This window comes from Copadichromis virginalis, linkage group LG11, assembly GCF_057382275.1.
Source record: "Copadichromis virginalis isolate Kocher_CV1m ecotype Utaka linkage group LG11, C_Virginalis_male_GT1.1, whole genome shotgun sequence".
In the NCBI taxonomy this organism is placed as follows: Eukaryota; Metazoa; Chordata; class Actinopteri; order Cichliformes; family Cichlidae; genus Copadichromis; species Copadichromis virginalis.
Genome location: NC_140628.1, coordinates 29,014,942 through 29,030,157, shown reverse-complemented (window position 1 = coordinate 29,030,157; position 15,216 = coordinate 29,014,942).

Genomic DNA, 15,216 nt, shown 5'->3' with positions numbered 1-15,216 from the left:
AAAAAGATAACAATGTTAGCCTTTTCTGCAGCTATGGGGCATATATGGTATCACTCTTGGCTGCAAGCAGTGCTTAAACAATGGAAAAAACACAAACTTTGTCCAAAAACCTCTCATGTTTAACTGTTTTCCACTTTTTCTTTGGTCATTTTAGTCTTTTTGGCCAGGGTGAAGGGAGTATCTGCCATCAAACAAGAAGACAGCCACATGTAACTACGACGGTGTTTGCTAGTTCACCTTACATGCATTAATTTAATAACGTGGTTAGCCTACTCAACGTAAATTACACACGAACAACATTAAGCTACTAAGAAGAACGGTGGCTGCTGCCATCATCATCCGTCATCATTTCTGCTACACTGGCAGGGCTAGGACTCTCCTCTTCGGGTTTTTGGGGGATGTTGCTAACTCTGGGTCCGATAACAGGCACCACACCTGCAGTAGATGTGCTTGGTGTGAGGTCTCGCAGCAAGCTATCAAATACGGCGCATTTCTCGGCTTTTAAAAGAAAACGCTATGCATCGCCAGGTGTTTCATCGGATTTGAGGTGTTACTTCCTTTGAAAGTATCACAGTATCAGCTTAAAGCACTTGTTGCAGGCTGCTGAGTTTGTATATTTTGCTGTGAAGTACAGCCAGACTTTTGACCGCTTCGCCTTGGGCATTTTTAATCTGTAGCTCTGCTCTAAAAGAACGTACGTACCTGGACCCGCTTACTATCCTCGGAAACGTAAAATGATTGGCTAGAATTCAAAGTGTATCACAGCTCAGGAAAAAAAAGCACCGAAATAAAGCACCGAAATGTGCGCTGCTTTTCGGTCTGGTTACTACTGTTTATGTCAGATCCGGTGCCATCATGGCACCGGATACCGGTACCCATCCCTACTTATACCAACAATCAAAGGAATCCGGTCTTTAAGTCTGTCGGCCCAAACTCCGCTTCAGATCCCAAATTCAAACGATCATCACTGAGAGTTAAAAACTGTCTAAATTCTTTTATCTGTAATAAAATGATCAGTGTGGCTACTCTACCAGGTGTAACAATTAAGTTTAACATCCAGGCATCCATGAAAACAGAATTTATAAAATTTAACAGAGTTAGAGGTTAGCAGGAAGTTAGCTTGCTAGTTTCCATCTAAATATAATATGTTCTGACTGAGAGATTTCTGAAACAAATTAAGACGTACAGCTTTGCTATCACTTCCGACATAAATGAAGACAGGAAAGTAAACAGCAGCGATGTTTGTAGGGTTACTGAAGTTGGGCTAGCTGGTATATAATGATGTGCTATGTGATTACTAGCAGCACAACAGTGAAGCTGGAGGATGAACTTATCTTATCTTAACTTTTTCCCACTTGATAAAAGTTAACAAGAGTGTTCCCGATGGTTAGGGACAAATGCAGCCGCATGGCAGGATGCTGTAAACGGACCAAACTTCAGTCAGGAGAACAACTGAGATAATCCATCCACAATACGAGGTTAGTCATTAATATACTGCTGCATGGGCTGGGCTGTAGTTACATCATAAGATTTTAAAAACTGAGCTTTGAATAGTGGCAACCAACAGTGATCACGGACTGTTTTTAGGGGCTTGTTGAGGTTAAATAGAACAAGATACAAAGCATTAAAACATGTCAAGAACACAACAGCCGTATTAAACGCAGAGCAGTTTGGGCCCAGAAGCAGGATTCATTGCGTCATCACTTAATGACCGGATTGTTATGATGAGCTTTAGAGGAAATAAATTTCTTATTTGAGACATCTGATCTATTTTTCCATTGCTAAGAAAATGTTCATTTAATAAAGCCCGCAGACAACAATGAGCAGTAGCTAACATCTTTTAATAAAAACCAAAGCTTGAGTGAGAGAGCGGCCATTGAGGGGCGCTGACCAGCAGTCTCTCCCAATCCCAGGCCAGCCCTGGGTTTAAATACAGCTCACAAAACAAAAGGCATTACACAGCTGTTGTTTACACCTTTGGTCTCCCCCAAAGAAAGAGTTCACAATCCCTTATCACCTTTTACAGCGGTTGATCCCCTTGTCTCTTTCCCCCGTCCTCAAAGAGAAACAAAAGACTTCTCCAACACTGGCACCAGGCTTCCTGTGTGAGTGCCCCCATTTCCCAAGATACAATCACCAGGCCCCCACCATCTGTTTAACTGCGTGAATAAAGTGTGAACCAGACATCCTAAACCAGGTGACATAAAAGCGCTGTTACTAAGAGAATACATCAATATATAAATAAAAGAAATTCTAATACACTATTTTATTCTGACTAAATGTCTAGCATCCTAAATATTAGGTTTTATGGGTATAACATTTGCTTGTGTATACTTGGGTACAAATATGCTATATTACCAACATTAATAAACTAGTACAAGCACAGTGTATGTCCTCCTCTCCTCACTGACAGGTCACATGATGACTTGTACTAATTGTGAGCCACACAGTGAAAAAACAAACTATGCAGGAGTAACTTAGGCTGTTTAAACAGAGGTTGTTGGTTGAATGCTAAGCTAAAGGCCACATTTTTCTCCCCATTTTCTGAGTTGTTATTGTTTTTGAGAACTGTATGTTTATATAATGTATTTTTGACATTTGTCATGCCCTGCAGTGCAAAAGTCACAGGTTTCATGAAGCGTGATAAGTTTCTTTGGAGAAGCACTTAGCTTCAGGAGAAATGTATGTGTGCGAGAACACAGATTTCAGAGATATTTGTGTTTTTCTTTCTCTTGGTTTCATGTCCAAGTTAACATTAAAAACAGTTTGTTTTAGATGCACCATATCCATAGTATTCCTGGTTGATTTCCACTCAAAACCCACTAATATGTCTCACTAGTTGGACCAACATGACATATTCTTAGAATGGCGCTGGCTTATCAGGCCATTTTCAATCTTTATTACATCCTTATCTACACTGACTGGGAGCTCATGAATCTGTCTTTGTAACAATGTTATAGATATGACCACATTTGACCGTAAACCACAAGCAATTTGACAGTCTGATGTTTTAAAGGAAAAAAATATTATATAATTTAACAGTAAGTCACTGCTGTGGTATAGATCAGAAGCCAATCTGCTAATAAATCACTGGCAATCTGACATTAAATGTCAGAATTTGATGGCTCTTAAAAGAACATTGGCAAAAAGCATGCTTGATTAGCAAGACCCAGCAGTACTCTGTCAGAGTCATTTTTCTAGATAAATATATGATGTGACGGTTGATGTTTGGGATTTCGTGTAACTTGGGGACTCAGTTATGTAGTTGATGTTCAAAGCTGGCACACAAAGGGGGATGATGGGTAACTTGGCGCAGAGTACTGGCTAGAGGAGGGTGGCTGGTGGTGCTGAGGGAAGATGCTCTTTGTTGGAGGGTGTTTTCTCGGGCTCAGCACAGCAGGACATCACAGGCTTGCACTGTCAACACATGCCTTTAATGTTGCAAGTCTCCAAAAGAAACATCAAAAGGCTCTATCCATCGTGCTGAGATTTATTTTATTTTTACCTTATCTTTTTAGAAATTATTAAGAGTGCTCGGGATTCATGAAAGATTTTTTTTTTTTAAATAAATTGCTCGATTTAGAAGTTCAAAGCCAAACTGTCAGGATGAAATGTCAGCATCTGTACAAATAAATTTTAAAAAATGTGTTTGTATTACAACACAAAAGCGCAAAGTAGTTTAGAGAGCTGGTGAACAAAGGTACCATGAAAATAATAAATCAGTGAAAATAAATCAGTTGTCATCCTGATTTGGGAAGCATCCTGGACTGCATCTTAGCATACAAATCAAGTGATTATTATTATTATTATTATTATTGTTACAGCATTATCCTTCCCTGTTGCATTCATATTCAGGTTTCAACTGTGTTAGTAAATCTGCATTTTCTAAGAAAAATAATATTTTTATTCCTAACTGTAAAAAGCAGCATTTGGTTAAATATAGTAGTATCGTAAAAAATGTATTTACTTTATTTACTTGTATAATTCAGTGTAATGAACTATGAAGTGAACTTCTTGCCTCTTCTGACTAACATATGTTAGAATAAATTCTAATGCGTTAGTTATTCTAGGTTTTCTCAAAGAAATTTTCCCATACAAGCAAATGTTAGAAAGGATAAATCAGTCTTTCCACTAATACACTTCAGTGCAGTCCTCTGTCTAATGGGCTACCCTGCAATACAAGAAAAAAAATCTTTAAGTCCATATATTCTAAATGGGTCATTAATCAGTAGAGCATGACTTCTAGCTCAGGGCATGTAGATGTTTTAGCATAATATCATGTATGCAGCCATTAAGTGCATACAAAGTTAGCAGTTATAAATAGGTCATCTAGAGGCAAGGTTTTCACCTATCGAATGGAGACATGGAACCAATCAAATCTGCAAGCTTTTATTTCAGCCACCAAGATCAATAGCTGCAAGCTAGAAACGAGGAGCCTCTATCTAAAATGAGAGCTTGTTGTTTCATCTTTGGCTGCCATTATTGCTCTAAACTGCACTGAGTGAAATGCTTGATGTGCAAAAATAACCAAGTGGGACGGATCTCAGAAAAAAAGATTAAATTGATAATAAACAAGGTTCATTTCATGGCTTTAAATGTTGCTACCTTGTCCTACTTTATGAAAAGTCATCACCTAGACTTGCACTGTATGCGCTGTGCGCACATTTCTATTCGCACCTTTCATGGAAAGTTCCAAACACAAACTTGATCTAAATCCCAAAGTTTGTTGCTTGAAGTCAGTTGTTACCTCTATCTCACTTAATCCTCACATTTCCACTAACCTGAAAAATACAAAATGATATTTTCAAGGCAGAGCACTTTGAAAATGTTTAGCGCAAAAATACCTTTTGAGGTACAGGAGTCGAGTGCGTATTCACCCCCCTCTACCTCTCCTTCCTCTCAGTGTTTCAAAGTTGTGATAAGATGTGACAATCTATCAGACTTCAGTGAGGGGTTTTTACCATGTATGCTGCAGCCCTTAGTTATCTTGGTGGCATTTTCCTTGCGATATAACAGAGAATCAATTATGAGTACACAGATATGCGAAAGGTTTAGTCTGCAAAAGATGCTTCTTGACAGTCTGATGATATGATGGCGGTAAATAAGCTCCATACGTTTTTTTTTTCCTGAGCTAAAAATACTATTCCCCCGAGCAAACGGCTGCATGTTAAGATAAAGAGAGGAGAGCAGCCTTTAGAAAGGCACAGAGTGTGGAATTACAGACGTGACGCAAAACAACAGTCATGATCGTAATGATGTTGGTGATGTCAACTTATCTAGGTTTGTTCTACTGTACTGTCTCAGTAATGTTTAGTCACAGATTTCATAGTCTCACAAGAACATACAATGAATACTGGTTTGCACAGACTTGGATACAGCATGTGCATGTGAGACATTTTATAATTACTGCCAAGACAAAAGTGCTTTTGTTTTGCAAATATTTGCAAACTATCAATTATTGCAATATAGATAACACTGAAAACTCACAGAATTAAAATCACTTATCATTCTAAGAAATAGTAGATGAAAAGATAATGCAAAAAAAAAGTGTTTTAAACATTCTTGATAACATAAATGCAGATATGATGTTTTAAGGAGCATTTCTAAATACAAAGTCTTAAGCACAGATGTTAGATGAAGTCTAACATCAGTGATACACTTGATGATGAGACCATTTTTTAAAAGATGATTTAAAATCAGATGTGTATCGATTTGGGTTTCTTTGCTTTCTTACTCTTAGATGAGAGGCAATCGTTTAGTTAGTCAAAGATTTATGATGGAACCACACAGCATTTTGGATTCTCTAAGAAAAGACCTCTGAGGCTTTACGGCTGCTGTTTATACAGTTCCAGTGAACTGCAAACACTTCAAACATCTCAGGAAAAAGGCATGTAAGAACTCCCAACAGGCTTTCTAATCAAATGTCACAAGACCTTCATGGAAACAGCGAAGCAATTCAGCCTATGGCTATGCCAGTGAAATGGCAAAAGCCAACACATCAAGAAGACTTTGTTTGTTTCCAAACCTCCTCAACCTTGTTGGCAGTAACAAGATGCCTCTTGCACTGGCCGTCGTGATGGATTGTTTGTTTGCCTGGGTTTGGTTTATTATATATAATTGAACAATAATAGAATATCGATCCAGCAATAATAAAGTGATGTGTCAAACATTGTGCGAGTCAGCGGTTGCAGCAAAATGTCAATTCTGGCGAGAGAGAGAGAGAGAGAGAAAAAAAACTATTAAAACAACATTTTTTAAACATTTTCTTTTTTTATAAGCTGCAAAGGTAAACATACACTACAGCTACTGTATATAAAAGTGATTATGCTCTTTCGTGAGAAATGTTTGTTGGTTCATAAACACACTGCTGTCTCTGAAGACTTATTGATTGCGTGGTGTGTGGGGTCATCTTCTTTGCTTCCAGTTGGCAAAGCACTGCTTAGATGGTGACAGAGAGGATCTTAACTGAATAAAGACAGAAGCTTTACTTCCATTTCCTCTTTTTCTGTCCAGCTTTGACATGGAAATTCCTCAAACAGGAAGCTGTAGGATGTGGAACCTTTTTTAAGTCGCCACTGAGATTAATAGACAATGCTTCCAGCTCCTCCTATGGGTGTAGAGGACAGGAGCACATTTATGCCACACTTGCATGCTCCTCCAGTTGCGTATACTGTGGCGATGACAAATGGGAAAGGACACACATTAGCTCTCAGCGTACCTCACGCAGCTTCCTACTCAGTAATGGATTCACCTTCGTGCCATCATCACCTTCTATTAGGCCCAGGACAGAATCAATAGTTTTCTAAATGCAGCTGAATCATTCATCATAAGAGGCCTTGTGCCATCCACCGCAGCTACCTCCTGCTACCTCTCCGACCTGCCTTACTTGTTTTGCCTCCTCACATAGAGTATTGATTACCCATTTATGCCAACACCAAAAGAGAAAAGCTTGATCAAACTGCGCAGAGATGCTATCACGTTAACAGATTTCAATACACATGAAAGCACAACGCATTAAATCCAATATGACCCTTGAAGTCTGGAGAAGGTAAGTTATAAATTTAAATTTCATGATATTGATGGTGATATGAGAAAAACAAATAGGTGATATTATGGTGATATATTCAAAATGAGCTCTAGTAATAATAAATATAAGGAACCAACGCTTAGGAAATTAAATATAACGGAGATACCTATTATCTTCAGAAAAAGAAAGATTTATTTAATATAAGCTTGATGTAGTTTCTAATGTAAACACACAAAATCAAACAGCTATCAGCTCAACTTGAGAGGTCAGCCTAATTCACAGAATGGGTCTCTCCACCATGAGAGTCTGCAGGCAGCACCAGCCGGGCCTGGCCTTTATTCTGCCAGCATTCTTCTGGGAGGCTGGGCACTGGCTGCGAGGACATGATTAATTGCTGCAATAAAGCTCATTATGGAGATTAAGTAGGAGTTACAGGAGCATTATTGATCACTGTCCTTTAAATAACCTTAAAGTTGCTTGTTTGTGCATGTTTGTATGACGCTGGTCAATGTAGAGGGCAAAATGGGAGGAGGAGATTCAATGCAATGTTGCCGCAAGACATTAACATATGACATAAAATCAGTCCTGGGTGATCACATGAAATGTGTTGGCATGCTTGCAGTGACACGGGGTCTTCACAAGTCACATTTCCTCTACACTGCTGTCATATAGTCTCACAGTTATCAGTGGAAAAGATCGTGTTTGACATAAGGAGACAACTGCCACCCACCCATACAAACACACCACTGCCGATGCCACCACATCTAAAAGAGACATATTCTGACCCTTTCAGGAACAAGAACATTTTAAATACAATTCAAAATAACATAAAACAAATGATTATTACAGTATGCGCCTCTTTGTGATGCATTTCTGGCTTCAGTTGGGATTTGTTATAATGCACATTTGCTCCATTTATCCTATATAACTACTTTCTGCTTTGTCATGGGTTTATAACAACCAATAAATTATAACTGTTGCTCTTTGAATTCTAGTTGAATCTATGTAAATTCATTTTTGGTTTTCTGCAGTGCTCCAGAACTACTGCATCATTTATTTTATACACATGTACATAAACGCAAACCTTTCTTTAACAGAAAAAAAAATGGAAATGCCATCTTTTGTTACCTCAATCCTTTTTAAAAAATCCTCTTATCCTTCCTAGCTTCTGACACCCCTTGCATTTCCAATAAACCCCTTAGTCTCCTGTTGAAGTATAAATGCCTTGGTATTTTCAGAATATTGATTCCATGTTAAATCTTCTACTATGAATAGAATATAAAGGGTACTATTTTTATATCTGTAACCTTGACTGTGACACGGTGACTAGTTTACCTGACTGGTAAACTGTAGACTAGAGTATTTCTATTGGGCGATACAGAAATATACACAAGAGCACTTTCAACAGGGCTTTCCAGAGTTTGGCACTTACTAGGTCAATACTTTTCTTGCAGCCCACTCATTTCTTTGTCTGAGTCATCTGCTAAAAAACCTGCTTGTGAGCAATGTGATAATAAAAAGCTATGATCCACAACCAAGCTAATGAATATAATACACCTGGTTGTTTGTCTTTCACTTATCCTATAATTGACTTTTTATTTGTGAAGAATCTGGCCAAGGACAAGTGTAGGTAGTTAAGATTGTCAATAGGAAAAAAAGCATCAACATAACTTAATATTAAAGTAGTATAAGACATGCATAAATGTCAGAATAGCTCTGTAATGTCTAATGTTAGGTATGAAACTGACACTGCTGTTCAGAAAAAACAATGACAGAGACAAACAAACTGGGTGATTAATAAATTTTTGGTGAAAAGCCACATTTATAGGGAAAAAATCTTTTGAATGTCCCTTCCAAACGCTTTGTGCTTAAATGCAATAAATACATAAATTCTGATGCTTGTGAAAATTCATCCATATCAGGACAAATCAGTTGGTCAAGCTTTAACACTCTCCATCAGCAATAAGTTGTCAAATGAGGCAGGCCAGGAGATCAGCACCTGCTCCTGCCATGCAGTTGACAGGTGTTAACCTGTCACTCATTCCTCAATTTGCCTCGCTACTCGCCACTGGCTTCACGTTTCCAGTGAGACCGACCTGAACACGCAGCTTTCCTCCAAGAAGGCAAACCTCATTTAGAGTGATGACGACAGCAGCTAGGGTTTTGCGGCATTTGCTATGTTCGTCACGTCCGTGAATAAAAGGACCTATTCCTATCACGCTAATAACGCTGGGCTGCTCATGTCACGCTCAGCGCTGGCATGGGGGCGTTTTGTGCATGTCAGTGAGATAAGAGAATAGCAGGGTGCATGTTCACGTGCCTTATCGGACTATGCCAGGAGAGGGTTTCGCCTGCTGTTTACAATGCTGCAACCTCAAAGACGCAAGTGCAAAATATGCATGTGATGCAGGTGGGTAAGAAAGGAGGAGAGAGGTGTGGGCTACAATAGGAAAAGGTAATTTTCATAATTAAATTAGTCTTAATAAACTGCTTAACACTGAATATAGAATGTAAATATATGTGATGCAGTCTAGAGTTTGAAAAATAAAATGGAATATTCCCAACGCTCTGTACACTCTGAACTCAAGAGCCACCACATTCGGAAAATAACAGGATATTTGCTATATGCGGGTATATAATCCTTGGATCAGGATAGTTTTTATACATCTACCCCTGACACTTTCCCTCATGATACTATGTGTTCTCTGCTCTAGGCAATGTAATGAAGTCAAAAAATAATTCCCTAAAGTCTTTAACATAACCTCTCACTGCAAAAGCCATACACCTGCAGCTGCTTATAAAGGAGTAATACCTCTGGGTCTACAGATAAGTCAAGGGCACAGAGTTAAACTCAGGCCTTATTCAGTGCTTCTACAAGCTCTCCAGTTCACTATCGGTAATCTACAGGTGAGTAAGCATGGGCTAGTAGACTGGAGTTTGGCAGACAGAGATAAGCAGATTCATTGACATGGGACACTTTGGCATCATTTCATTCCCAGACCTATTACACCTTATTGATCTCTGCTCCAGTTGCTTTCTAAATCCCACAACACAAATAAGGCAGCTGCTTTGACTCAGAAATTCTCGAAACCCAGCCTCGCCTCACTGCCAGACACTCGCTTCCAGCAACAGGATCAGTCCAAACATAATTTGAAAGTATTTTAGGTTAGTAATTAAACTCCCCCTTGCGCTGTATCCCTGTTAACTCGACTTTTGATCACCCGGTGGCTTGATATACAGAGTGGGCGGTTTCAGTAAGCATGCAAATTTAAATTTTGTCTTCCGTCTACAAATAAAATGTTGCAAAACATCAAGGAGTCTGATTCGTTTAATCTCTGAATCCTTGCTCATTTAGGTAGTTATGCACACACACACACACACACACACACACACACACACACACACACACACACACACACACACACACACACACACATAAAACACAACATTAGGCAATGTTTGATTGATAAAAGGTGTGTGCTAAACATAAATGCCACCATCAGCTCTGAAAAAAAAATGAAAAGCTTTAACTTTTGAATAAACTTTTGATTTAACCAAAACACCAAACTACATCTTGCATGAAATTAAAACAATGGGGCTTGCACAGCTGAACAAATGGTAAATGGAGGGAGAAGAAAGGTAATAGCTGCCTTAAAGGCCCTTTGTCATCACAAGAAAATGACAGAGGAATGAAGAGAAAAACAGAACTATTCAGTGTGACAAACAGAGCCATGCAAACATCAAAGATGTGCAGATTAACAGGGAAAACAAATGGATGCTGGCAGATCACAGCATTAACCAACAAGTACGATTGTGAGGAATAAAAAGAGTGACAATATTTATTCTTACCTCACCAACATACAAGTGGAGGATCCGTGCAGAAACACTGTCAGCCTGCTTTCGGTGTCAATCTATTAGAATGGCGTTAGGACACCTGTAATGATCAATTTACTCTTTAAAAAAGCCAAAAAAAAAATTCCAAGATTTCTATGATAGCAAGTGTTCAGTTATTAAAGTATGTATTTCAAAAAGTACATACAATAGTATATTTGTAATTACACATAGCAAAAATGTAAATCAATACGTTTTCAGTCAGTAACACGCTGACTGAAAACATGCGCTTATTTTACCCAGTACTGCTCCCCCTAGTGGCGTAAACCTTCACATCCTTTTAAATAGTTCCACACAATACTCCTACCATATTAATGGTCAGTAGTATAATTCTCAGTCAGTGTCCTCTGTTCTAGACCTGCTGTTCTGGCATTTAATATTACTTGCAATATAAAGTGGAGTGAATGCTCACACACTCACACAATCCATTTCATATTACATGACCTATTTCTCTCAGAGGTAATTGTAAACATGACGTCACCACAGTGCTCTACTGCCTGCTAGCATCTCGTCATCAGGCTTTTCAAACTTTATTCACGCCAGGAGTTTTCTAATTTTGGACTCGAGCCATTTTAAATCTTAAAAGCCCCAAATTTACGCAGGTGTCTTTGGTTATTTTCGTCAATTAGACTTCATTTGCAAGTTGAAGATAGATGGATAACTGATTTGTGATACGTGACAACAACACAATGTCCAAATGAAAATGTTATATGTAATTTTTGCTGGCCTAAAGGCAAGTACATCTATGTCTTCTTGGCACAGTCGTAATAACAGCTGGAGGACATATCATAAAACAAATCCTTCTGCTGCCACAAATCCTAAAATTTTCTATATCTGTCTGGTTTGTTTTGATTGTTTAAAAAACATAAAAAAATGTTGAAGTGATCGGCAGGCAATGGCAAATGGCACGCATGATGATATAAGTTATCCCACGACCCATGTCGTGAATAAGTCATCTTAAATTTCTTATACTGTCAGAATCTGGTCCCAGGCTGCCTTGGTTCACAAAACCATTATTAGGGTGGAGGTCTCATACAATGCGACAGAGCACCACTGTTTGGGATCAAAGGCATTCATTATTCTTTCAAACAAGACAAGGTTTGTCTAGCAAAGCCTGAAATTGCACAGTTTAGCATGTGCAACAAAGTTATTATAAGGGCGAAGGAGATCTGAATAAAGCACAATGGACCAAACATATCTACACTTATTGAATGTCACCAGCTGTGACTGGTACTCCGCTGTCTAGTTAAGGTAGCGTTTCCTCTGCAGCCTAGCAATGTTACAGTGTTAGCTACAGACTTCTTTGTTTAAAGAGGAAACAGTGATTGACCAAGACCTGCTAAAGACGCTACTTGGACACATTTTGTCAAAGCCTACATCTAAACTGGGGTTTTGGATATTTGTGTTAAAATTCGGTTAGCCCAAATTTTCTCCTGAGGTGGAATGAAATAGCTTACCTTCACCTCACCAAGGTAAGTAGAGCCATTTGGTAACAGTCTGGTAACATTCTGTCAGTCTTTATGTATTAGTTGCTAGTTTTGCTGTCTAGACGCTTTTCGACATCTCTGAGCTAATCTTAGCTAGCTACTAGTGGCTGCAGGTATTTTTAAGGGCTGTTTTGTAGTCACTTTTTCGTTTGGTTATAACCAAACGAAAAGTAAGCATTACGTGCTGCATGGTAATGCTTATTCAGTTTCATTTATTTATTTATGTAGCACTAAATCACAACAAAAAAGTAAGGGCCCTACAGTAGTAGCGACACAACATAAATTATATGCTGATACTGGGAGATATGAATGATATCCAGAATTATAACATTTATTTTGGACACAAACTAGATTTTGCGAAGATAGAGAGAAGGGGTGTGGTCTAATGACATCAACACCCTATATCAGGTGTGCATAATTATTAGGCAACTTCCTTTCCTTTGGCAAAATGGGTCAAAAGAAGGACTTGACAGGCTCAGAAGTCAAAAATAGTGAGATATCTTGCAGAGGGATGCAGCAGTCTCAAAATTGCAAAGCTTCTGAAGCGTGATCATCGAACAATCAAGCGTTTCATTCAAAATAGTCAACAGGGTGTGGAAAAGAAGCGTGTGGAAAAACCAAGGCGCAAAATAACTGCCCATGAACTGAGAAAAGTCAAGCGTGCAGCTGCCAAGATGCCACTTGCCACCAGTTTGGCCATATTTCAGAGCTGCAACATCACTGGAGTGCCCAAAAGCACAAGGTGTGCAATACTCAGAGACATGGCCAAGGTAAGAAAGGCTGAAAGACGACCACCACTGAACAAGACACACAAGCTGAAACGTCAAGACTGGGCCAAGAAATATCTCAAGACTGATTTTTCTAAGGTTTTATGGACTGATGAAGTGAGAGTGAGTCTTGATGGGCCAGATGGATGGGCCCGTGGCTGGATTGGTAAAGGGCAGAGAGCTCCAGTCCGACTCAGACGCCAGCAAGGTGGAGGTGGAGTACTGGTTTGGGCTGGTATCACCAAAGATGAGCTTGTGGGGCCTTTTCGGGTTGAGGATAGAGTCAAGCTCAACTCCCAGTCCTACTGCCAGTTTCTGGAAGACACCTTCTTCAAGCAGTGGTACAGGAAGAAGTCTGCATCCTTCAAGAAAAACATGATTTTCATGCAGGACAATGCTCCATCACACGCGTCCAAGTACTCCACAGCGTGGCTGGCAAGAAAGGGTATAAAAGAAGAAAAACTAATGACATGGCCTCCTTGTTCACCTGATCTGAACCCCATTGAGAACCTGTGGTCCATCATCAAATGTGAGATTTACAAGGAGGGAAAACAGTACACCTCTCTGAACAGTGTCTGGGAGGCTGTGGTTGCTGCTGCACGCAATGTTGATGGTGAACAGATCAAAACACTGACAGAATCCATGGATGGCAGGCTTTTGAGTGTCCTTGCAAAGAAAGGTGGCTATATTGGTCGCTGATTTGTTTTTGAATGTCAGAAATGTATATTTGTGAATGTGGAGATGTTATATTGGTTTCACTGGTAAAAATAAATAATTGAAATGGGTATATATTTGTTTTTTGTTAAGTTGCCTAATAATTATGCACAGTAATAGTCACCTGCACACACAGATATCCCCCTAAAATAGCTAAAACTAAAAACAAACTAAAAACTACTTCCAAAAACATTCAGCTTTGATATTAATGAGTTTTTTGGGTTCATTGAGAACATGGTTGTTGTTCAATAATAACATTATTCCTCAAAAATACAACTTGCCTAATAATTCTGCACTCCCTGTATACTATACTTGCCTTTCTTTGTGTTAGCTGGCTTGACAAAACCTAAATCCCCAATCAACCCTAGCTTTCTGCTTCAGACTCTGTGCATGCTCACATAAAAGGTGTTTCACACATCATATAACTCTTCTTCTGTACAAAGTGATCTCTGTGATTGCAGCCCAATCAGAGACAGATGATCAGATAAAATGGTGACTAGAAATCTATAAAGAACATAAAAATATAACAATAAAAAGAAATTAAGAAATTAATGCTGCAGAAAATTGTTAATCATGGGATTCAACATTTTGAGTTAATATATTTATTTTAACAATGAGTGTGCCCTTGTACAGCTCAGAAACTTTAAACTGTATATAGACTACTATCTCAGTCTAATAAAGGAGATGTAGAAATCACTTTAGTTTGTTGCCAGATCAAAAAGAAATTATTTTTATTGATTAAACAGGTCGCATCGGTGTGTGTTCTGTGTCTTAGTGACTCAGTTCAAATAGTGTTAGTAGCAGATTAGAATCAAGCATAAAAACATTTCAAGATTTTCTGCATCACAAACTCAGTACATGCAAATTTAAGTGATAATATGATGCACAGTTTGCAGCTTTACAGCTGGGCTTCACTCAGTGGTGTTAGCAAGGTACGGTTTAACAGGTTGTGCATATGAAATCATTACCTCAGGAGAGAATCTATATTTCACTTAAAACATGCTGAAAATAAAGAATCGGTGGTAAATGTGGTGCTTCTGGCCAATTTTAAGCCGAAACCCTGAACATAATCTGCCCCCAACCAGGTTGTGTGTTTAGCATAAGTTACCATGGTGATTTAGCCAGTTAAAAGGTGAGCTGCTTTCACGGCACTGAAATTTCTGACTTTGAGCTCCACGAAGCTCTCAGACCCATTAATCTCACTTTGTCGTGCCCCCGTTGGAATGTCCACAAATTGAGTTTATCTGTTTAAGACAATGACAGCTCCTTCCAAAACATCTGTTGAGACATCAGGGATCACTGCTTCACTTTAGCAAAATAAGTGTTTGCT